General features: G+C 45.0%; 1 protein-coding gene and 1 pseudogene across 1 annotated transcript in view; both read right to left on the bottom strand.

Moving 5' to 3' along the window:
- Positions 1-22,538, bottom strand: part of SYN3 (synapsin III) — a 367,029-nt gene that overhangs the window by 111,530 nt on the left and 232,961 nt on the right. The window lies entirely within an intron of this gene.
- LOC126023756 (uncharacterized) lies at positions 12,431-12,491 on the bottom strand (annotated as a pseudogene).

Genomic DNA, 22,538 nt, shown 5'->3' with positions numbered 1-22,538 from the left:
TTCCTTGTCCACAAGCACCTTGTAGCCATCATCACTGTGTTGCATCACTGCTGGGATTGATGGAGAGGCTACACTCATACAATGTTGAGCCAACAAGCTTAGCCATGGGCAAATGTCCCAACATCTATGTGATTGTAGAGAATACATGGGCATTTGAGATGGGTCCTATCAGGAAGGTGATCAACAAGGCTTGAATTCACAGCATGAAATGACTTCTCTGAGGACACCCTGAAGGTAGAGAGATACCATAGGATGGCAGGCCAAGCATAGTTAAAGCCCAGTAGAAAGAACCAGTGATGTACAATGTGGAGACCAAGAACAATTAATACAAAGGGCAGAGGAGCCAAGATGAAGCTGAGCAAAGAGCCACAATCTCAAGGAGATGTGACTTGGATGAGAAAGAGTCCAGAAGTACCTGGAGACTGTACAGAGCTGCCATAGTCCATGGGAATATAGGTGCTGTAAGACCTGCCTGAAAGGCTCAAGGGCAGGTCTATCAATAGATACTTCACTTGGGATGGCCCTATTTCAAGGCATGTTGCATATGGAAACATGAAAACCTCGGATCTTGTGTAAGCCAGTGAATGTATATGGGTTATATTTTGGGCAGTGTTATTACTTCATTGACCAACAACATTTTCTTTCCCTGTGTATCAATGCCCACCTTTATCTTTGTGAAAGGTACAGGCAGGGAGAAGGAAGAGGTGGTGTTTTGTGACACCTTCCTGACTGACTGGTCTACATAGTGACCTATGGTGGCTTTCTGAGCCAATCTCGACCAAGTTCCCATTATGAGAACTTGGAATTGGTGGAGGAAAACAAAAGACAGTCAGACCACACACTTCCTGCTGTGTGGATTTAGGGAACTTCATCTTTAGGGAAAAAGTTTGAGAGTACCCCCATTTGGCCAAAGAAAAAATGAAGCATTATGGGGCTAAGTGACATCACAGAGCCTTGTTATGAATATTTTATATACCTGGTCCATTGCTTCTGAATCTCTTTGAAATGAAGACAGGGAACAAGACTATCCCATCACCTTAATAATCGTGACAAAGGTGGTACTGAGGAGCAAATACCCACATGTCCCCTCTACATGCCTCATCTTCCCCTGAGGTCAGGTTTGGACTTCATGCCTACTGCTTGTCAATGCTCTGTGGTGAAGAGATTTGGGAAACCCTTTCCAATGGACAGTTGAGGCAGCATTTATTTCCTTCCTCCTTCTCCTGCTGGTGACCACAAAGGCTAACACCATACAGACATGGAAGTTACCAGAATTGATAGGAGCAGTACCTGACTCCAGGAAATATTACCCAAGTAAAAAATGGGCCTTTGTTATGGTGAACTTGAGCTGGCTAGTACTGGTCTGTTGCAGCAACTGAGCAGTTCTATGACTAATATCAGAGACAGTTCACAAAAATTCTGTAGAATGACCACAAGGATCCCATAGACTAGCCACTATGATCTCATAGACTGACTGCAAAGATCCTGTAGACTGACCACAGGATCCACAGACTGATCATAGGGTCCCTCAGGATGACCACAAGGATCCCATTGACTGACCCCAAAAATTCATAAACTGATCCCATCGAATATAAGTTATAGATCCCACAGAATCTATAAATTGATTACAAGGATCCCATAAACTGACACAAAGATCTTCACTTCCTCTGTGCTCACACTTGGCCCACATCTTGGCCAACCCCTGGTTTCTTTTTTCCTATTCATCCACCTAAGGGGGAATTCTAGTGGGTTCAGTACCAAGGGAGAAAGTACTTCTCCAGGACTGAATTCTCTGCCACAAATAGGTTTAAGATTAGAGAGAAGATAAACTCAAAACTGATGCTTCCTACTTCCCATGATGGCAGTAAAGTCACACATCTTCCACTAAGGAGCAGGCCATATGGGACCAGAGAGGCAGTGCAGTGGGTAGGGGATTTGCCTTGCACGGGCAACCTGGACTTGATCCTGGGCACTCCACAGTTCCCCAAGTGATCCCTGACTGCAGAGCCAGGAGTAAGCCCTGAGCACCAATGAGTGTGACTCCCTCAAACGAAACACAACAAAACAAAACAAAAACAAAACCAAAGGAGCAAGGAAAACTAGGCTGAGATGGAAAGTAGAAACAAGAAAGTTTTGAGCAGACCAAGAGGGAGAGAAGCATGCATGTAGTAGCGAGCTTGCCTATTCTTTCCCTCATCTCCCCTGTAGCAAGTACAGAGATTAGAAGAAGCTCTAAGAGAGCCCTGTGTGGAGGTGGGGGTGGGGGTGGGATGGGGGTAGGTTCCTACACTCTAAATACACAGGTGCAGGGCCAGTAGCCTGACTTTCAGGGTCCTCAGTGAAGTTCCTGATAATAGGCAGACTTGGGATGTGTTGGAAGGTTCCGAGGCTCAGGACTCACCAGAGCAGAGGCATTGGGTAGACCCTGAAGTGCATCTCCAGGGAGGAGAGTGGAGGGTCTTGAGGAAGGAGAAATGGGGTAAGGGCAAGGCTGAGGGGTGGGGGACTGGGTACTCAGGGAGACAGTGCCAGAGTAGGGATGTAAAGCCAGGCTAGGAGGTGAAGGCCCTTGTAGACAGGGTGGGTGAGCAACTGGACATTTCCTTCTCAGATGCTGCTCCTTTCTCTTTACTCAGCGGTACAGATCTGGGATTTGCCAGGAACTGGGTGTTGCTTTTTATGTTTTCAAGACCCCACTTCCACTCTATTTCACAGATGAGAAAATGGAACCAATCATCATTATTCAGAACTGATCTGACCAATAGCCAGATGGAGTTAGACGATAGTATTGGGGTTAAGGCTTACCTTGGCTGTAGCCGACCACTAGTACCACATTGTCTCTGCACACTGTGAGTTGTAAACCCCTAAGCAGAGTCAGAGTAGTTTCCAAGTACTTCTGGGTGTGGTGCAGGACCCCTCCTAAAGGTCAGATAATTCAATCTTGGTTGCTAATCAGCAGTTGCTCAGTTGCCCTGAACACTCTCAGCTGTTGGCCCCACCTTTCCCATTATGACTCCAAACTGTAAAAGGTAAGTGCAAGGGCTGCCCCAGCACCATGGGGCAGAAGAAGTGCTGCACAGGTACAGTAGAGGGAGTATGCACAACAGGAACTTCTGGAATCCAACCCAAATTCAGTGACTGGCTAGATGTTCCCTCCATGGTCTAAAACATTCAGTGGCTTTTTAGAGTTGGTAAGACCCCAAGTACAGAAGATCCATCATGAACACTCAAACTCTTTTCTCTCTAACAGCTGGGGACACCTCTTCTCTGCTCAGAGAACCACTGGAAATGGCCCAAACCAGATTCTTAGCAGTGCACAAGGAGCTCCCTTCCAGAGTCACCCGCATCAGCTTGGGCAGCACAATGTCTTTTCTTTGTCTTGTCGTACATTCCAGTGGGACTCTGCTATCCCAACTCTGGGGGTACCATCTCCCCTGACAACAACCTTAGGGGTGCCTTTACCCTCCTGTGGGACATGAGCTTCCTTTTCTGCTTTCCTCTCTCCTCTTTCCTCTCTGGAGAATTGCACTTTTTCTTGAGAAAACTGAACTCAAAAAAACTTTTTACTTCTCTTGTCATCTGAAATTCTTTTCTGCAAAGAAAGACCAAGAGCAGAGATGGAGACCTAGTTTCCTTCTTTTGTAATGAGCTTACTGTTGCCCTAAACTGAGAAACTCCACTTTTCTTGGGGTCAGCTACATACAACACTGACCCAAAGGTCTTAAGTGCTGTCAGACAGCTTCCTTCATGGGCTCCTGCATGGCATGGGTTCTATACCTGTCCCAACCTCCCCAGACACTTGTTCCAAAATGTTTTGACACTTATCAAAAATGGATTCACATGATGGCATCCTCATATGAAAATTACATGATGTCTTCAATAGACTTAGCTAAGGATCTTGAGAGAGTGATATGGGCTTTTTGTGCCTCTTGATAATAATAGACTCTGTAATATTTAAAAGTTTTGAGATGAAGAGATGTGAGTGTGTTGAAATTTTTCACACTAGTGGGGCAGGTACAGGATGTCTTCTCTGGTTCTTCTATTGTCCCCACATACAGATTCTTTCTGATGTCTGATTGTCTTATCTTTGTGATTGTCTCAGTTAAACTCTGCCTCTTAGGGTGGGGACTACCAGGCTTATCCATAAATCTTCAGTGATGGGGCCTGGCCTTGAGTAAATAAACTCTTAGCTAGTACTGCAGATTCAGTGAATCTAAACTTCCCACTCACATTCTTTCCCAGCAGCTAGCTCTTTCCAGGGAAAAAGGGCTCGGGCTGGAGAAGCTGCCTGAGGCCCTGGAAGTCACCTTTGGACCATTTGTGCTGTGCTCCAAGTCCTTTTTGGGAGTTAGTTGAGATTCCAGTGTAGCTGAGAGCCAAAAAGGATGGGAGTGGACAGGCTGGCTAGGGAGAGCCTGGGTGGGGAACCTGGACAAGAAAGGGCAGCTCAGGGCACACAATAGCTAACTACTTGATGCTTGACATAATAATTCCACACCTACTATTTTGTTCTACCCTCAAGGGGATCCTCAGGCTGATGAGGGTTGCTGCTGTACCCCCAATTCTCTTTCTTATGTGCTTTTACTTTTCTTTCTGACAAGAAGGACCAGATTTGAGTTTTTGGAGGCTATGAAAAAGAAATGGTTCTGAGTTTTAAGAGCTTGGGTCTAATGTTCTCTTTGTCTCCTTCTATCTCTCTGTCTTTATCTCTTTCTCTGTCTGTCTCTCTGTCTCTTTCTCTGTCTCTGTCTCTCTGTCTCTCTCTCTCTCTCTCTCTCTCTCTCTCTCTCACACACACACACACACACACACACACACACACACACACACACACACGCAAACACCCACAGAGCTGGTTCTCATTCTTTCATTTGGTTTGTCTTTTATGCCATCACATTAAAAGGGGGCTGAATTTGGGATGGCCCTGATGAACACAGGGAAGGGAACTGCCTCCAAGTATGTTACCCACAACTTTTCACTCTATCCATTAATCCCATTGTACTGGTAAAGAAATTGATGTGCAAAGGAACTGGGGATCAAAGAGTTTATAAGTAACCTATACTTGGACTCAACAATCAGCTTCTAAAGTCTAAGGTCTTGGACACCCATTATAACTACAAATGCAAGTTCCATTGCTAATTGGAGCCAATCAATCAAGAGACAGTAGACTGGAAGCTCGGATGATGGGCAATTCCTGTTTCCAAGTAACCATCTTTTTTGCCTGGTTACCAGAATGGTTTTAAGGCTTTTGATTTGTTTTGTTTGTGGACTATACTTTGTGTTGCTCAGCAGCTGTGTCCAGCTTGGGTGTAATTATTATTTTAAAATTTTGATTAATTAATATTTTGGTTTTGGGGCCACACCCAGCAATACTGAGGACTTACTTCTGTGTAAGGCAAGGGTCTCAAACTTGTGGCCCGCGGGCCGTTTGCAGCCTTCTGTACAACATTTTGTGGCCCTGCTCTAGAGGAATCTTTTTGTTTTGTTTTGTTTTAGTTGTTTGGGTCACACCCCCCAATGTTCAAGGCTTACTACTGACTTTGCACTCAAGAATCACCCCAACTTTGCCTCCTGCAGCCCCCAGGTAAATTGAGTTTGAGACTCGGTTCAAGGGATCACATGTGGTACTAGGCATCAACCCAGGTTGCCTGCAGGCAGGCCAAGTGCTTTGTTCACTAGGTGATCTGACTCCTGAACAGGCAATTTCCTTGACTACCCAAAAAAGTTTGCTCTATTGTAGTTCTAATCTCACCTCTTCCTTTGTGGGGGGTGGGGTGGGGTGTCAGTCCCCATAACACGGGACTTTTCTCTAGTCATTCAGGCTTGAACCCTCTGATTCTTTCTTGGGCTTGGCCATACTGTGGGTCCACTGTCTCAGAGATGGTCCTGTCCAGCTCACCAGCTGGGCACCAGCCCAGCCACTGCCTCCTGACTAGGGTCTGTAGGCTGGACAAAGTATCAGGTTGGGCTCAAGCAAGGTTGGTTGCCAGTTCAGACCACAATTTGGCAGCTAGATTACCTTGGGCAAGGGAGGTCTCCTCACTCACTTGGTTTCCTCATTCGCAGTAAAGAAAATATAGGCCTCCCATTACGTAGATTCAGTGGAAACTATTTCTACGTCCTTGCATCTAGTAGAAGTTTACTCAGTGATCTTTTATTCAGGAGAGAACTCCTTGGGAGGAGGAACCATAGGAGGGATCGGAGGCTAGACTGATGTGGTTTCAAAGACCAGTTCTGCCAGCTACAAGCTGCAACGCCTTCTCTCTAAACTTCTGTGTTCTCACAACATAAGGCTGGCAGCCACTGGCCTGAGCCTGAGCTGTTGTGAAACAAGAATGGATAGGGAAGGAGAAGGATGATGACTAATAGAGAATTGGTGTCTAAACCGATAGAAATACAGCCAATCTCTTCCCTCCATTGGATGGGGGGAGTGGGGCATTCACTCCTGCATCCAACATTTCAGGATAGAATGCCATGTCTGCTATAGGCCCTGGACTATGGGAGTACTGAATGAGGTCCCTGGGTTCTCTCTTTGAGGAGATCAGTGCCCAGGTGTAAGGTGCCAAGTCTCTACCTGGCTGGGAAGGAGCAGGCATGAGCTAGTGGCTTACCCACATACTTTAAGTTGGCTTTCATTGGTAGGGGTCATTCAGTAGTATAATAACAGACCCTGGTTTTCAGCTTTAATACAACTCCAGGAACTTGGTGGTCCCTATTCTTTTTGAGCCCTCCAGGAACTGCTTGAAGCACACTATTGGGTTTTCTTTCCTGGGATTCCTGGTAGGGTGGTTTACTAAGAGCCCCTTTTGGATTATTTTTTTCTATTCCTGAATTCTCTCTTTAAACAGCTGTCCTGGCTCATCTCTCTTGGGCTGTCACTTGAGATCCTGGTTTGTGGTCCCAGAGGTTAGACCCCTCAACCCCATGTCTCTTTGGCAAATGAGAAGCGTTGGTCTGACCGGGCTGGAAATGGATTCAAAGAAAGAAGCAAAGTGAGTGGGTTCAGGTCAGACCAGGAATCTTGATGAGCAGTAACTAGTTAAACCAAGACACACATCTAACAGAATAAGGTCTTCCAACCCACCTGAGTGCAGTGAGAACTAGTGCTGTCAGAGGTTAAAGGCCATAAGCCAGGACTGGAGGGTGAGGTGGTGGTAGAAGCAACCTCTTGAGGTTTATATTTTACTAGTTCACTCTTGAAAGTGCTAATGCATGCCAGGCCCTGTGGCAGGGACTGTGGACTCAATAGGAAATAAAACAAATGATGTGGAACTCAAGACAGTAGGCACACAAATGTGTCTTTTTAGAATGTTTGCTGGAAGATGACTATTGATAAATACAAGGCAAGAGAATGCCATGTATCATTTTAGGTTCCAGCGAAGAAAGTAAGTAAGTTTGAGTAAACTCTTCTGGGCTAGGTGAGGCACGGGTCTAATGGCTAGCTGTGAGGTTGTCCAGGCAGGGAGAAGAGTGTCTGGGCAGGGAGAAGATTGCCAGATAAGGACAAAGTTGGTTGAGCAGGACAATGTCAGCTCGGAGGACTTGAACTGAGAGCACATGGGTCATGTCCAACCCAGGATCTGGACTTTGTTTTCTCTAAAGCTCTTTAACCTTAGGAGAACATAAGGGCAAAGGGCAGACATATAAGAAAGCAAAGATCTGACAGGCGATGAAACAAGATAACAGACATGGATCTTCTGTGAGATGAGAGCCTGCAGGGAGCCTGGCACTGTAGAAGGCCTGACCTATCTTTCTGGTATCATACTTTTCCGCTGAGAGCATGCAGAAGGTGGGCAAGGGAGGGGCAGGCATGCCTGTAGATGACAGAATTGGGAGAGAGCAGTCAGATCTGGGGGTGTTATCACAGTAGGGACTGGAGAATTGCTGACTAGACTGAGCATGAAGGAAGAAGGGGTGAGGGAAGGTACTCAGAGGCAAGGACAAGGTGTGGGTCAAAGACAAAGAACTGCGGAGATTAGTTTTGATAAAGAAGGTGAGAGATGAGCAAATATGGGGGCCAAGACCAGGCATACATTGTGGATATGTGAGAGTGAAGGACTTTGACCATCCCACTCTTAGATAGTGATTAGGGCATCTAGAGGTCATTGTTACTATGACTGGCTGTGAGGTGTTTAGTGTCCAGGACAACTCAGAAGGGTATCTGTCCTGGCCCTGAGATATTAATTCGCTGTCCCAGTGTGAGGTACATGAAGAGGAAACAAAGCAAAAAGCACACACACAGATGCTCTTCTATGGTACTGCCTGGAGACTTGGGGGAGATCCAGGCTTTGACAGTAATATGTGGGGAGGGGGATAGCACTCTTAGGCAAGGCTCAAGCACCCTTGACTTAGCAATGGTCAGTAAGCATGGAGATCTCCACAGAGGAGGTCAAGAATAGGCCTGTAGGTAGTTTTTGGTGATGACCATGACTTTGAGCCAGAATTGGGCACTCAAAACACAAGGAATCAAGCCACTTGCCTGCCAAGAGAACAAGTGTTAAGAAAGAGTCCATATCAATCCCATTTAGGCAGGAGCTAAATACCTCAGCAGGGATGCCAAGCCAGGGAAATCCTTTCTTGTGACATACACAGGAATCACTTATGACTGAAGATCATGAAAATAATAGGAAAACATTCATTGAATTCTTCCTAAGTTTTAGACAGGCACAAAGTGCCCTTAGGGTTGGTTTGTTGTGGCAAAATTAGAAATAATCCTTCCCCAAGGGAAATCAATGCATGTTACCAATTCTCTACGGAGTTAATCATCTCTCTCTCACTCACTCACTTTCTCTCTCTTTCCCTTCATTCTAGGGTACATATCTAGAGGAAATATAAGTGTTGGTATATGCCCAACTCCTAGAATATGTTGAAAATTTAGTAGGTGCCATCAAAAGAGACATGACTAAGTGGGGAATTGACCCATATTCATGGAAGGTGTTAATGTTTCTCAACTTGATTCAGAGTCAATACAATCTAAGTCAAAAATCCCAGAAAGTTACTTTTGTTATAGCTATTGACAAACTGACTCAAACTTTATATGGACAAAGCTGGAGACTGACATGACCCAACTGCAAACAGCTATAAAGTAGTTACAGTAATCTGGATAGTGCTGTGTTGGCTAGAAAATAGACAAAGGGACTAGAATAACTGAACATTCATATTCAAAACAAAATAAAGAGACACCAACACAGATGTGTATTTAGAAAGCCTAGGCTTGGCATTCCGTCTCCAGTCAGTAACTAAAAAAGTCTTACTAAATCTTGTGCTGCTGTTTCTGGGTTGCTGCCTCAGTTGAGAACCTTCCTTTCCACCTCACTACCCAGATCTGGCTCCCTGATGACCTTATTTAGTTGGAACTCCCTGGCCCCAATCCTAAACTTCTAAACTCTTCTGTAGAGGGTGTTGGTTCTAGCTGCCTGCTTGCAATTCCCCTGCTTGGATTTCCACAGGCTTCTCTTCTTTCCTTCAGTTTTTTTCTTTAGTGTCGATTTCATTACATTACAAAAATTGCTATTCCTAATGCTGCTGCTATCACTATTACTATGACCACTATCACTGTACTATCATCACTACTAACATAACTATTCACCACTACCACTATTACTATAACAACAGATGCAATTACTATTTTATTGCCCTATTACTATCACTGTCATAGTATGACTACAAGAATAAGAACTAATACACTACTCTTACTATACACTTGAACTATTGTTGTAACTACTATCACTACTATAGCTACTCCTCATGCTGCAACCATGACATTACCCATCCCTCTACTACTATTGCTCCCATGACCACCTGTATTTTATTGAGCGCTTATAATATACTAGCTCTCTGCCAGCCCTTATTTTATTGACTTCTCTAGACAAATGCCCTATTATTCTTATTTAATAAGAGCCAGGCACTCCACTCTGTTGTTATTTTTGAGCCACACACACCTGACGATGTTCAGGGTGTACTCTTGGCTCTTCACTCAGGAATTACTATTTCTCTTCTATTTCTCTTCTTCTTCTTCTTCTTCTTCTTCTTCTTCTTCTTCTTCTTCTTCTTCTTCTTCTTCTTCTTCTTCTTCTTCTTCTTCTTCTTTCTTCTTCTTCTTCTTCTTCTTCTTCTTCTTTCTTCTTCTTCTCCTTCTTCTTCTTCTTCTTCTTCTTCTTCTTCTTCTTCTTCTTCTTCTTCTTCTTCTTCTTCTTCTTCTTCTTCTTCTTCTTCTTCTTCTTCTTCTTCTTCTTCTTCTTCTTCTTCTTATTTTTGCATCACACCCGGCAGTGCTCAGAAATTACTCCTGGCTCTATGCTCAGAAATTGCTCCTCATAAATCGCAGGCTCAGGGGACTATATGGGATGCCGGATTCTAACCACTGACCTTCAGCATGCAAGGCAAATGCCTTACCTCCATGCTATCTCTCCGGCCTTGTCAGGAATTACTTCTATTAGTGCATAGGAAACATATAAAATGCCAGGGATTAAACTTGGTTAGCCACATGCAGGGCAAAACCATGCTTCCTCTTCTATATAATATATCAGCCTCAGGCAGTCCACTATTGCTCAATAATTTAGTCAGTCCCTCTGGAGCCCCAATTCCTTGTCAATCTCTTCTGCACATATCTCCTTTGCAACAGAAATGCTCTTGGTGTTGCTGAAGAGCAAGGTATTCAGGAGGACACCTCAGACTTCTCTGAAGGACTGTGAAAGCAGAGAAGTGGAGGAAGGTGAATGGATGCCCCAGGACCAATGATGGGGTCAGTAAAACACTTGGAGAGGAGATCTCTGACTTCCCCAGAATTAGGGCTGCTGAAGTACAGCAAGAGGTCAGAATGCATTGAAGGGTCAAAGTTCATGGGTGATATGTCCTGTTGAAACTGATCCCTGGAAATCTGAAACTGATCTCTGGAAATCCTTACTTCAAGAAAACTTTATGGGATGATCTCATGGGTCCTTCCTTCCTACCCTTTAGGAGGACCTGGCTCAGTTTGATCCCTAAGGTTCCCTTGCCCCTGCATTTCCTGCTCTACAGCCCTTCCAGAAAAGTCTGATTTTCTGGCAGATAATGCTCCTGACCCTATTCATTCTCCTCTGTACAAGTCCTCTTTGAACCTCTTTCTTCAAAAGTATGTTGACCTTAAAAATGGCATTATGCCACTGTGTTATAAAACAAACAGCACTAGTTGGCAATATTGATAGAGTGCCAGCTGATAGGCATCAACAGTGGGGGCTTCTCTGTTCTCATGGTCAGCCTACTACCATTCCTCAACACACCCCACTATTTGTGACCATTATGTACTGTTGAAGTCAGCAGGGGTAGGCGTATTGCACCCAATCATCTACTCTGAGAACCTGGAAGTAAGGGGCCCCTCTGAGAAACAGCTGCTCCAGGCCCTGGGTAAACCAGAGAGATGGAGCCTGCCCTCATGCAGCTCCCTCTAGTGATATCTGCACTCAACAGGCAGGAAGCAGAGGCTTAGGGCAGATGGAGGGGGACCGCTTGGAACACAGGATATCTGACACCAAAGGAACGTGTCTCCTCTTCAAACTGTTTCACAGCTACTTAACTCATAAACCACTTAGAACCCCCAAATTCATGGGGTGTTCTCCTGGGGCTGTGTATGAACTGTGCCCACTGCCTAGAATGCCTTCTCACCTTTTCCCCAAATCACCCACCCAGTTCCCCCCTTTTTCTTTCAAGACTCAAGTCTTCTCTTCTTAAGCTGGGGGGCATCCCTGCATACACTTACACACTTTTGGGTTCATGTCTAAAATGAAGCTTGATTTCCTGTTCCTCACTGAACATGGGTCCTGTGGGCAGTCTGTATGTACTCATACCTCACTCATCCATGTCCATCAGGGTGCTGCTCAGGATGACTTAGATTTGGGGATTCAGGGGCCACTGGTTCAACCTCTTCTGGACTTAAGTTGCCTTCCCAGGATCAGCAAGGCCTGATTAGCCCACACCTCAAGAACATTTAGCCAGGCTTGCTTCAGCAGCACATATACTAAAAGAGTGTTTAACCTATGGTCAGACTTAAACACCAAATCCAAAGCTAACGACAACAGAATCAATACCCAATCTACAACAAGCTAGACACATAGAGGACCACTGGGGGTCAACCTGGGGGTCAAAGGAGGGGGACATGAGATGCATGCTGGGAACAGGGGTGGAGGAAGGACAACATGGTGGTGGGAATGTCCCTGATTCAATGTCACTATGTGCCTAAAATATTACTGTGAAAGATTTGTAATTCACTTTGGTCACAATAAAAATTATTTAAAAATAAAAGGATATTTAACTGGTTTATGTTTTGGGTCATCAGAGCTATCATCTTCATTCTCTGTGCATGGTGTTTGCCTGTGAGGTTTCCCCATTGTCACGCTTGTGTTGTGGCTTTTTCTACATGTTATGGCGGTATTCATTAGCTAGAAGATAGTACGGCCATGCTAATCTTCTCTGTATTGTTCCAATTTTAGTATACGTGCTCCCGAAGCGAGCACTTAACCTGTTTAAATGCACCAGATTCCAGTGGAGCAAGTGGGGATCACACACATCTTGGTGGGAACAAGTATCCCAGACAAGGTGGTGAGTGGAGCTAGGAGGGAATAGATGTTAGGATGCTTCCCACAGGCTTAGCAGGAGGGGAACTGTCCTATGCTATGTCTCCTTTTTTTTTTTTACCTCAGCTGCTGACACCCAGGTCTGCACAAGGGAACATTCCCAAAGTTCCCTGAACCATCCTCTCCTGGGTCTGCAGGCTTCCAGACAAATACACGTCCTGAACAAGGCAAACCCGACCCTTTCAGATGGACACAGTCTAGCTGCAGATCTTCCATAGGGCTGGTCTTTCCCCTCCATTACTCTCAAGCTGCTGGGCCCACAGCACACAATTTTGCACACTGCATCTGTAGTCCCACCACAGAAGGTAGGTCCACTGCCCATGTCCCTGCATCCCATCTCGAAGTCCAGAAGCCACTTTTCTTTGCACCAATTAGTAGCTGTGACCTTGACTCAGGATCAGGGTCAAAGAGGGCTCTAGAAATCCCATCTTACATAAAGACCTGGCACAGGCCTCAGAAGAATGGGCATTCTCCATTCACCCCTGATCTAGAGAAGACATCTACAAAATATCCAAGGTTGTCTATAACATCACCTGGAGGCAATCCTCTACCAGGGAAAACCCTACAGCTGCTCTGACATCGATCTACTCAAAAGAGACTTCCCTTAACACTGAGAAGACTTAACAAGAACAATGACCTGCTTACTGGACAGGGCTTGCTGTATTGCCCCTTAATTGTGCGGTGAAACTAGAGGATACTCCACACCAGCCTGACTTCAATGTAGGATGTGCAGATTCCAGGATCTTTAATACAGAAACCTGATGCCAACAATAGGACTGCGTGAAAAATAAAACTGTATTGGCACTACAGACAATGACTTGGATTGAATAAACTAGTTTGTCTGGAGCCTAGAGTTGGTCTTATGCCAGGAAACTTCAGGGGTAGTGGTCTCCTTGTATTTAGACCAAGGCTATTCCTTTCTATGACCCCCATATTTTGGTGGGCATATGCAAACAATATTTGCCACTCTAACACCATTTTTACTGTGCCCTTTTGACTAACCCTTAAAAAAAACTCTTAAACTTTTGATGTTAACTTAAACTAATATGTATGTGCATGAATATATAAAAATACTATGCCTTCAAAGTTAAGGAGTCACATAAATCTCATGGCTTTCGGTTGCTTTGTGTACTGCTAAGAAATGTTATAATGTACTACAATCTGGGGACTTGTGGACAAAGTAATTGTACATGGGTTCTGCCTTATTTTTCTTAATTTTTTTTTTTTTTTTGGTTTTTGGGCCACACCTGGTGACGCTCAGGGGTTACTCCTGGCTATGTGCTCAGAAGTTGCTCCTGGCTTGGGGGACCATATGGGATGCCAGGGGATCGAACCGCGGTCCGTCCAAGGCTAGCGCAGGCAAGGCAGGCACCTTACCTCTAGTGCCACCACCTGGCCCCTTCTTAATGTTTTTTTGACTGTAAGTTCAATATTTAGGCATCAGCAAGGGGATTTCTTCTGAGAACTCTGTTTATGGGAGATTGTTCTTTCACTGTAACTTTACCTTGTCCTCTTTGCATCATTGTTCTCATAATTAAAAATAAAAAATTAAAAAAAAAAGAAATCCTGTCTTAGTCAGCTTTCTCCCCATAGACCCTAGAGTTGACCAGAGAGGGAGGAGGAGGCGGTCCAGTACTGAGGAACTTCTGGCCTCTGTTCTCTGCAAGGAACTGGGGAGATACTGAGCACTATTCAAGGTCCTCCTATCCACAGCCAGGCCCTGGATGGAAGAGCCCGAAGATCAGGGTAAGGGACAGAGCTTGGAGAATTGAGCAGAGGCCAGGAAGAAGGGATTAACATTGCACATACGTAGAGGACTTCCAGAACCTTGTCAGATGTTGTCTGGTTAATCCCCTGATGCCATCCTAACGTAACAGGAGTGGCTTATTCCAAGGCCTGTTTTCCTATGGCTCACACAAAGACTCAGAGAAGTTGCTATCTGTCCAATGTGCACAGCAACCAAAGGGCCCTCCAAGACTGCCCCTTTTCACAGAAGGGAGACCCTTGGGGTTCCCTTCTGTCCCTTCCAGGGCTACCCACATTGGTGCAGAGACTAAGTCTGGGGCGCTCTAGCCTGGATTTCAGGTAAGGATGTGTTAGAACCAAGACTCAGATTCATGTATTTTGCTATCAGCCTCGTGCTCTTTCCATCTGGTTCCAGAAAATGAAGCTCCAAGTCTTCCTACTGTGAAAGCCATCAAATCAGCTCCCACACTCTGTCTCCAGGGCACTGATGGGGTACAGGGAATCTCACAACTGCACACACACATTTTCACACCTAGGGCCCCTTTCCTTCATGACGCTTTTCCAGGTGAAATAAAATCCATAGATAACCTACCGGAATCATTTTTTAAAAATGGTGTCTTAACCATGATATAACAAACATGATCATTTATAATGAACATATATTGGAAAAATTTTTAAAAAGAATGTTTCTGTTTCTAAGTCCTTGTCTGTGGCCACACAGTGAACATAATGAAATCATTTGGACAGAATCAATGAGAATCAGCCAGTTATAAATGGAGATGCCTTGCAATTGGGGACCAGAGGGTTAGCAACTCTTGGAAGACAGAGTGGAATTGCCAGATGGTTTAAGACTCCTCTTTTTATTTTAATTTTTTTTTTTTTTTTGCTTTTTGGGCCACAGCCAATGACACTCAGGGGTTACTCCTGGCTATGCACTCAGAAATCACTCCTGGCTTGGGGGACTATATGGGCCACCAAGGGATCGAACCAAGGTCTGTCCTAGGTTAGTGTGTGCAAAGCAAACACGCTCTATCACCTGAGCCACTGCTCCAGTCCCCAAGACTCTTCTTTGCAAAGTTAAATAAAACAGGATTGATCTTCAAATAAATAAGCATATGATGGGATTAAATGTGTATATTAAAAATGCTCCCGGGGCCGGGCGGTGGCGCTAGAGGTAAGGTGCCTGCCTTGCCTGTGCTAGCCTTGGACAGACCGAGGTTCGATCCCCCGGCATCCCATATGGGCCCCCAAGCCAGGAGCGACTTCTGAGCGCATAGCCAGGAGTAATCCCTGAGCGTCACCAGGTGTGTCCCAAAAAAACAAAAAACATAGTATGACCAAAAATACTTTATTTTTATTTATTTTGGTTTTTGGGTCACATGTGGTGGCACTCTGGAGTTATTCTTAGCCTTGCACTTAGAATTCGCTCCTCGAGGCTCAGAGGACCATAAGGGTTCTGGGATTTGAACTGGGGTCAGTCCTGTATTGGCAGTCCTGTATTGGCAGCAGACACCTTACCGCTGTACTATCACTCCAGCTCCATCGAAACAACTTTTTAACTCTATATATTACAGTGATTCACTAAATTATTTTTAAAAGATGGATAAAATGCTGCCCATTTTACCTATATTCTAATTAAGTCCTGAGTTAAAGAAAATTCTGGATCACATATTTCATTCAATTGTCATAATTCATCCCTTTCATCTTTAATACTTCCTTGGATGGCTTTATTTTCTCTGACTGTGCTCAGAACTTACTCCCAGATATGCACTCAGAGATTACTCCTGGTGTACTCCAGGGATCATTGGAAGTGCTGGAGATCAAACCCATGTAATCTGTGTATAAGGCAAGTTCCTATCTCTCCAGCTCCAGTTTTAGCTCAAAATAAATAAATAAAAGTACTTCCTGTTCAAATCCTTTGTATTTGATTGCAAAGTGGAATCTGGTAGGAGGGACAAGAGACTTCAATGCTGGTCAAGGTCACCAGCACCCAAGATAGAGAGCTCCAGGGTGACAAGGAGGTCTGTTAGTGTTCTGATCTGGAGGCCCAGGAAGAGGAGGGACTAGGCAGCATTGGGGCATGAATGAGAGTTAATGAATGGCCACCAGACACCAGGCAATGGCCCCCATAGAGGAGCCCCACACAATCCCAGGATATCAGGCCCTGGCCAGATCACTCCTTATTCTCCTATTGGCAGAGGAAAGGAAGGAGAGCAGAAAGATGGGGGTCACGTGGAAACCTCAAATATAGCCAACTCTGAGGGCTGGCAGGCCACTTGAGGCCCTACATAGAGGGGCTGAGCTGGGTGTGCTCAGAGTCCTGAGCTGGCACATCACTCAGAGAGTTCATTGGTCCTGTCAGTTGGCTTTGTTTTGAAGGGGAGGCACCCAATTTTTTTTGGAGCAAGATTTTTTTCCTCCACTTATTTATTTATTTATTTATTTATTTATTTATTTATTTATTTATTGGTTTTTGGGGGCCACACCCGGCGGTGCTCAGGGGTTACTCCTGGCTGTCTGCTCAGAAATAGCTCCTGGCAGGCACGCGGGACCATATGGGACATCGGGATTCGAACCAACCACCTTTGGTCCAGATCGGCTGCTTGCAAGGCAAACGCCGCTGTGCTATCTCTCCAGGCCCCACTTATTTATTTTTTGATGAGTCATTCGGAATGTAAAACCTCAAAGCCACGTGCTAATAGACAGCATCAAGGATTAGAATCTCAAGCCTCTGTGTTCCTATGAGGCCTGATCTCCTGGAACTCTTTTTTTTTTTTTTAATATGACTTGTTTCCTCTTTAGAAGAACTTTATTTAGATGCTGATTAACAAAGGGAATATCAAGGAAAGCTACATTTTTTGAGGAAAATTAATAATTACTGTTGTTTACTATCTTTATGAAGCACCATGATTACAAACATGTTTATAGTTGGGTTTCAGTTATAAATAAGAACACCCCCCTTCACCAGTGCAACATTCCCACCACCAATGGTGCCCCATATCCCTCCTCTCCCACCCCCTGCCTGTATTAAAGACAGGCATTCTATTTCTCTCACTAACTACCATTGTCATAGTTGTCAGTGTAGCTATTTCTCTAACTGAACTCACCACTCTTTGTGGTAAGCTTCTTACTGTGGGCCAATCCTTCCAGCCCTTATCTCTATTTTCTCTGGATATTACTACAATAATGTCTTTTATTTTTCTTAAGTCCATAGATAAATGAAATTATTCTGTGTCTATCTCTCTCCCTCTGATTTATTTCACTCAGCATAATAGTTTCCATGTCCATCAGGTATAGGAAAATTTCATGACTTCATTTTCTTGATGACTGCATAGTATTCCATTATGTAGATGTATCAGTTTCTTCCTCCTCCCCCTTCCCCCTCTCCTCCTCCTCTTCTTCCTCCTCCTCCTCCTCCTCCTCCTTCTCCTTCTCCTTCTTCTTCTTCTTCTTCTTCTTCTCCTCCTCCTCCTCCTCCTTCTCCTTCTTCTTCTTCTTCTTCTTCTTCTTCTTCTTCTTCTTCTTCTTCTTCTTCTTCTTCTTCTTCTTCTTCTTCTTCTTCTCCTCCTCCTCCTCCTCCTCCTCCTCCTCCTCCTCCTCCTTCTTCTTCTTCTTCTTCTTCTTCTTCTTCTTCTTCTTCTTCTTCTTCTTCTTCTTCTTCTTCTTCTTCTTCTTCTCCTCCTTCTCCTCCTCCCCCTCCCCCTCCTCCTCCCCCTCCCCCTCCCCCTCCTCTTCCTCCTCCTCCTCCTCCTCCTCCTCCTCCTTCTTCTTCTTCTTCTTCTTCTTCTTCTTCTTCTTCTTCTTCTTCTTCTTCTTCTTCTTCTTCTTCATTTTTTGAGTCACACCCATTGATACTCAGGAATCGCTCCTGCCTTGAGGGGCCATATAAGACACCAGGAGATTTAACTGTGGTTTGTCCTAGGTTAGCGCATGTAAGGCAAGTGCCTTACTGATTGTGCCACCGCTCCAGCCCCATGTACCAGCTTCTTTAGCCACTCATCTATTGTTGGGTATTTGGGATGTTTCCAGATTCTGGCTATTGTAAATAGCGCTGCAATGAATATAGGTGTGCAGAAGGCATTTTTGTGTTGTGCTTTTGTGTTACTAGGGTATATCCCTAGGAGTGGTATAGCTGGATAATATGGGAGCTCAATTTCCAGTTTTTTTTTTGGGGGGGGGGCCACACTCCATGATGTTCAAGGGCACTCCTGGCTATGAGATCAGAAATTGCTCCTGGCTTAAGTAAACACATGGGATGCCGGGATCGAACCAAGGTGAGTCCTGGGTCAGCCCCCTGCAAGGCAACCACTGCACCACTGTTCTGGCCCCATTAATTTCCATTTTTTGAGGAATCTTCAAACTGTTTTCCATAAAAGCTAGACTAGATGGCATTACCACCAGCAGTGAATGAAAGTTCCTTTCTCCCCCATATCCCTGCCAGCACTGATTGTTCTTATTCTTTATGATGTGTGCTAGTCTCTGTAGCATGATATGGTACTTCATTTTTGTTTTAATTTGCATCTCCCTGATAATTAGTGATGTGGAACATTTTTAATGTATTTTTTTTCCATTTGTAGTTCTACTTTGAGGAATTATTTGTTATTTCTTCTCCCTATTTTTTGATGAGGTCAGATGTTTTATTTTCTTGTTATGTCAGTACCTTGTATATCTTAGATATTAGCCCCTTATCTGATAAGTATTGGGTGAATAGTTTCTCCCATTCTGTGGGCACCTTTGTATCCTAATCACTATTTCCTTTAAGGTGCAGAAGCTTCCCAGCTTAATATACTCCCATCTGTTTATCTGCTTCTACTTGTTTGAACAGTGCTTTCTCCTTGAAGATGCCTTTGGTATCAATGCCATGAAATGTTTTACCTATGTGTTCTTCTATATATTTTATGGTTCCAGGTTTGATATCAAGGTCTTTAATCTAATTGGATTTTACCTTTGTACGTGATGTTAGATGGAGGTTCGAGTTTGCTCTTTTGCATGTGACTGACCACATGCACCAAGCACCACTTGTTGAAGAAGCTTTTCTTGCTCCATTTTGCATTTCTTGCCCCTTTATCAAAGATTAATTGATTGTGTGTCTGGGGAACATTCTCTGAATATGCAAGTCTATTCCAATGATCTGAGGGTCTGTCTTATTCCAATATCATGCTGTTTTAATGACTATTGTTTTTTAGAAGAATTTAAAGTTGTGGAAAATGATACCTCCCATCTTCTTTTTTCCTTAGGGTTGATTTAGCTATTCGTGGGTGTTTGTTGTTACAAATGTATTTCAGGAGTGTTTAATCTACTTCTTTGAACTTTCCTTCACTGCAGTCATCAACACATGGCTAGTAGGAGGTACACAGGGAGGTCCAGAAGGTGGGCTTCAGACTAATTCTGATAATAAGGTGTGACTTCCAATATCTTGCCTGTGCCTTCTCTACCACCAGGGCTTCTATGGGATTGTGCCTTGGTATGGGGTATGGATTATCCCTTTCTCACCAAAGAATTCCAGAGGGTATTGCCTTTCTGGGGGACAGTAGGGATGCAGGACAGGTGTTTCGCTATAGGAAAGGAGGCGAGGGGAACCTCCTGGTCTGTCCCACTTGCTCTTTAACTAAAGAGCAGGAGAATACCATCTCAGAGCACTCCTTACACTCAGTATGAGAGGCAAATAGTCAGATCTTTCTGCCAGAGAACATTCAACTGGAGGCAGGCCAGCAAGATCAAAGGTGATGAAGGAAAGTGTGCCAGATTAAAACTTTGGGAGACCAGGTCTCATTTCCGCATTGGCCTATGGCCTGGGAGCTTGTGTTGGTTGCCTCAGCCACGAATGAAGATTCCAGGGTCAGGGGATCCCCAGTTCAAACTAGGAAGTTGGGAAGTCCTGAGAATGGGGCTGCTAATGAGCAGAGAAATGAGAGTGGGTATTTTTGGTGGTTCTAGACTCTTGGTGCCCATCCTTGTGTCCTAGTTATTACTAGTTATCACTTACCAGTGATCTAGAAAAAGTAAACTATTTCTTGGAATCTCAGTAACCCCATTTATACACCGGAAGAAGGAAGGAGCTATCTCAAAGGGCTATTGCGCTGTTTGCTGAAAAGCATGACTCACATAGTAGGCAGTGTCACTAGTCTAAATCCTTAGGTGCCAGGGACACTATCCCCAGAAGGACCAAGGTAGCGTCATAGTTCAGGAATGACAGGAGGCATAGCTGAGGGCTTATTCTATGTTTGACCCCTTGCTTTCCACAAAGGAGCCAGTTTGCACAGATGGCCCCATGCTATGTGCAGTAAAGCACGTATTTAACAAAGCACTCTCATCCTAAAGTACTACTTACTGGAATTTGACTTTTCTGTGTAACAGATGAACTCATTTGATCTTCACCAGATCTCTGCACTCTTTACTTCCATTGGACAGATATGGAAACTAAGCCAGAGCTGGGACTCAAATTCCCATAGTCTGACTACATGCTCTTACCCGCCATGAATAAGAACTGCATAGTGGCAGGAGCCCCTGAGTCCTGGAAGTACAGCACCTGGCTAGGGTTTGACAGGGAATGAGGGAATGAGCTGGAGAACAGGAGGCTGAAATTTCTGTGTCATCCTAGCCTGGCACCAGATTCCTACAATTTTAGATCTGACCTGACCTCATCTGAGCCTTGGTTTCCTTCTCCTATATAGAATGATTGTAACAATAAAAGATGACTCCTGTCTCTTCCACTTTAAAATCCACTAACATTGTAACCTGTGCCCAAAGAACCCAAATGGACTCTAAGCTCGGCCATTGAAGCCGGTCCAGCACATGTGCTATTCTGATATGGATGGAGGTGCAGCAGGGGGGTGGTCGGCCAAGATTCCCCCATTTGTCCTTGATATTATTCCCACTCCTCTTCAGTCCTGTCTCTTGGAGACAGAGAAATAGCATAGGGATCTGGGGGCATAGCAAAGGCTTGAGTTATAGCAGCAGCCCCAAGTATGAGGTGGCTGGCTGCCCAAGTACCAGGTGCAATTCTGGTGGGCCCTGGCACTGATGGCCAATGGACCAAGATGACCATCCAGTCTGGCAGCTCAAGTATCACTGTGAGTGGTCTCTGGGCCTCCTGAGAAGTACTGGGGAAACCCCTAAATGGAAACACTACTAAAGACCCCCTCTCCCCTGAAAGTTTGGAGAAGTTTGTGAGCTCCAGACTAGTGGGCATTGCTAATGCCTTATTTGGGAGACAAGAAGCTGCTCCCTTGCCTCACTTTGGTACACCCCCACCTCCTGCCTCCATTCAGTCTCCTGCTTCCTGAGTTCTCTGAGTTGTGGGAGGAGGGACTGAATGACAATAACTTGACAGGCTTGGGGAGGAGGCCTGAGGCTGGAATGAACTTGCCCTGCTAAGGGAAGGGCTGGGTCTCTCTCACAAGTCAGGCTCAAGAACCTAAAATTAGCTGTGGAACATCAGGGCTCCCAGCAACGGCAGCTGTGAAAGGACCCTGGGGATCAGCCAGGAAGATGTACTGCATCACCACACTCACCCACTCTATCTGTCCCTGTGGCCTCAGTTGCTAAGCCACCCCCAGAATATCTCTGGCCAGTGGGAATCCCCCCATCCAACACCCCACCACACACTGTCATTTTTGTGCAATGACCACAGAATAATGTGGCCTGGGATTCCTGGCAGGGCAAGGTTTAACTAGAAACAGGAAAGGGCCTGGGGTCTGAGGTGGTGACAATAATGGGAAAATGACAGGTCCATCTAAGCAAGAGGGTTGAGAGTGAGGATAGTCATATGGTAGGGAGAGACACATGAGAGCAGGCGGATTGTGGGGTGGTTGTCAGGAAGTGTCCTGAGAAATACACAGATGAGAGGGGCAGGAGGACCCTGCACCCCTTGGCCCATGAGTCTGAACTTGAGTGTTTAGACTCAATAGATGTGTACTACTGTGGGAAGGGGTGTGCCCAGAAGCTGAGAGCTCCTGTGCCCCCCAAAAGGCCATGGGGAGGAAAGACCTGGGGGCAAGGACTAAGGAAGAAAGCCCTCACTTGGGATGGGTGGGTCTAATTCTGGATGCTACAGGGCATAAGGCAGAGAGTCCCCTTCTAGCTCCTCATGTAGAGGCTCAGTTTTCTTTTCAAGCATTGGGCTACATGGGACAGATGATGGTGCCCATATGTCCTGGAGATGGTAGAGGAAGCTGTGTT

The sequence above is a fragment of the Suncus etruscus genome, chromosome 11, assembly GCF_024139225.1.
Source record: "Suncus etruscus isolate mSunEtr1 chromosome 11, mSunEtr1.pri.cur, whole genome shotgun sequence".
NCBI classification, from domain to species: Eukaryota; Metazoa; Chordata; class Mammalia; order Eulipotyphla; family Soricidae; genus Suncus; species Suncus etruscus.
The sequence above is the reverse complement of the archived record's forward strand: the minus strand, read 5'-3'. Positions and strand labels throughout refer to the sequence as shown.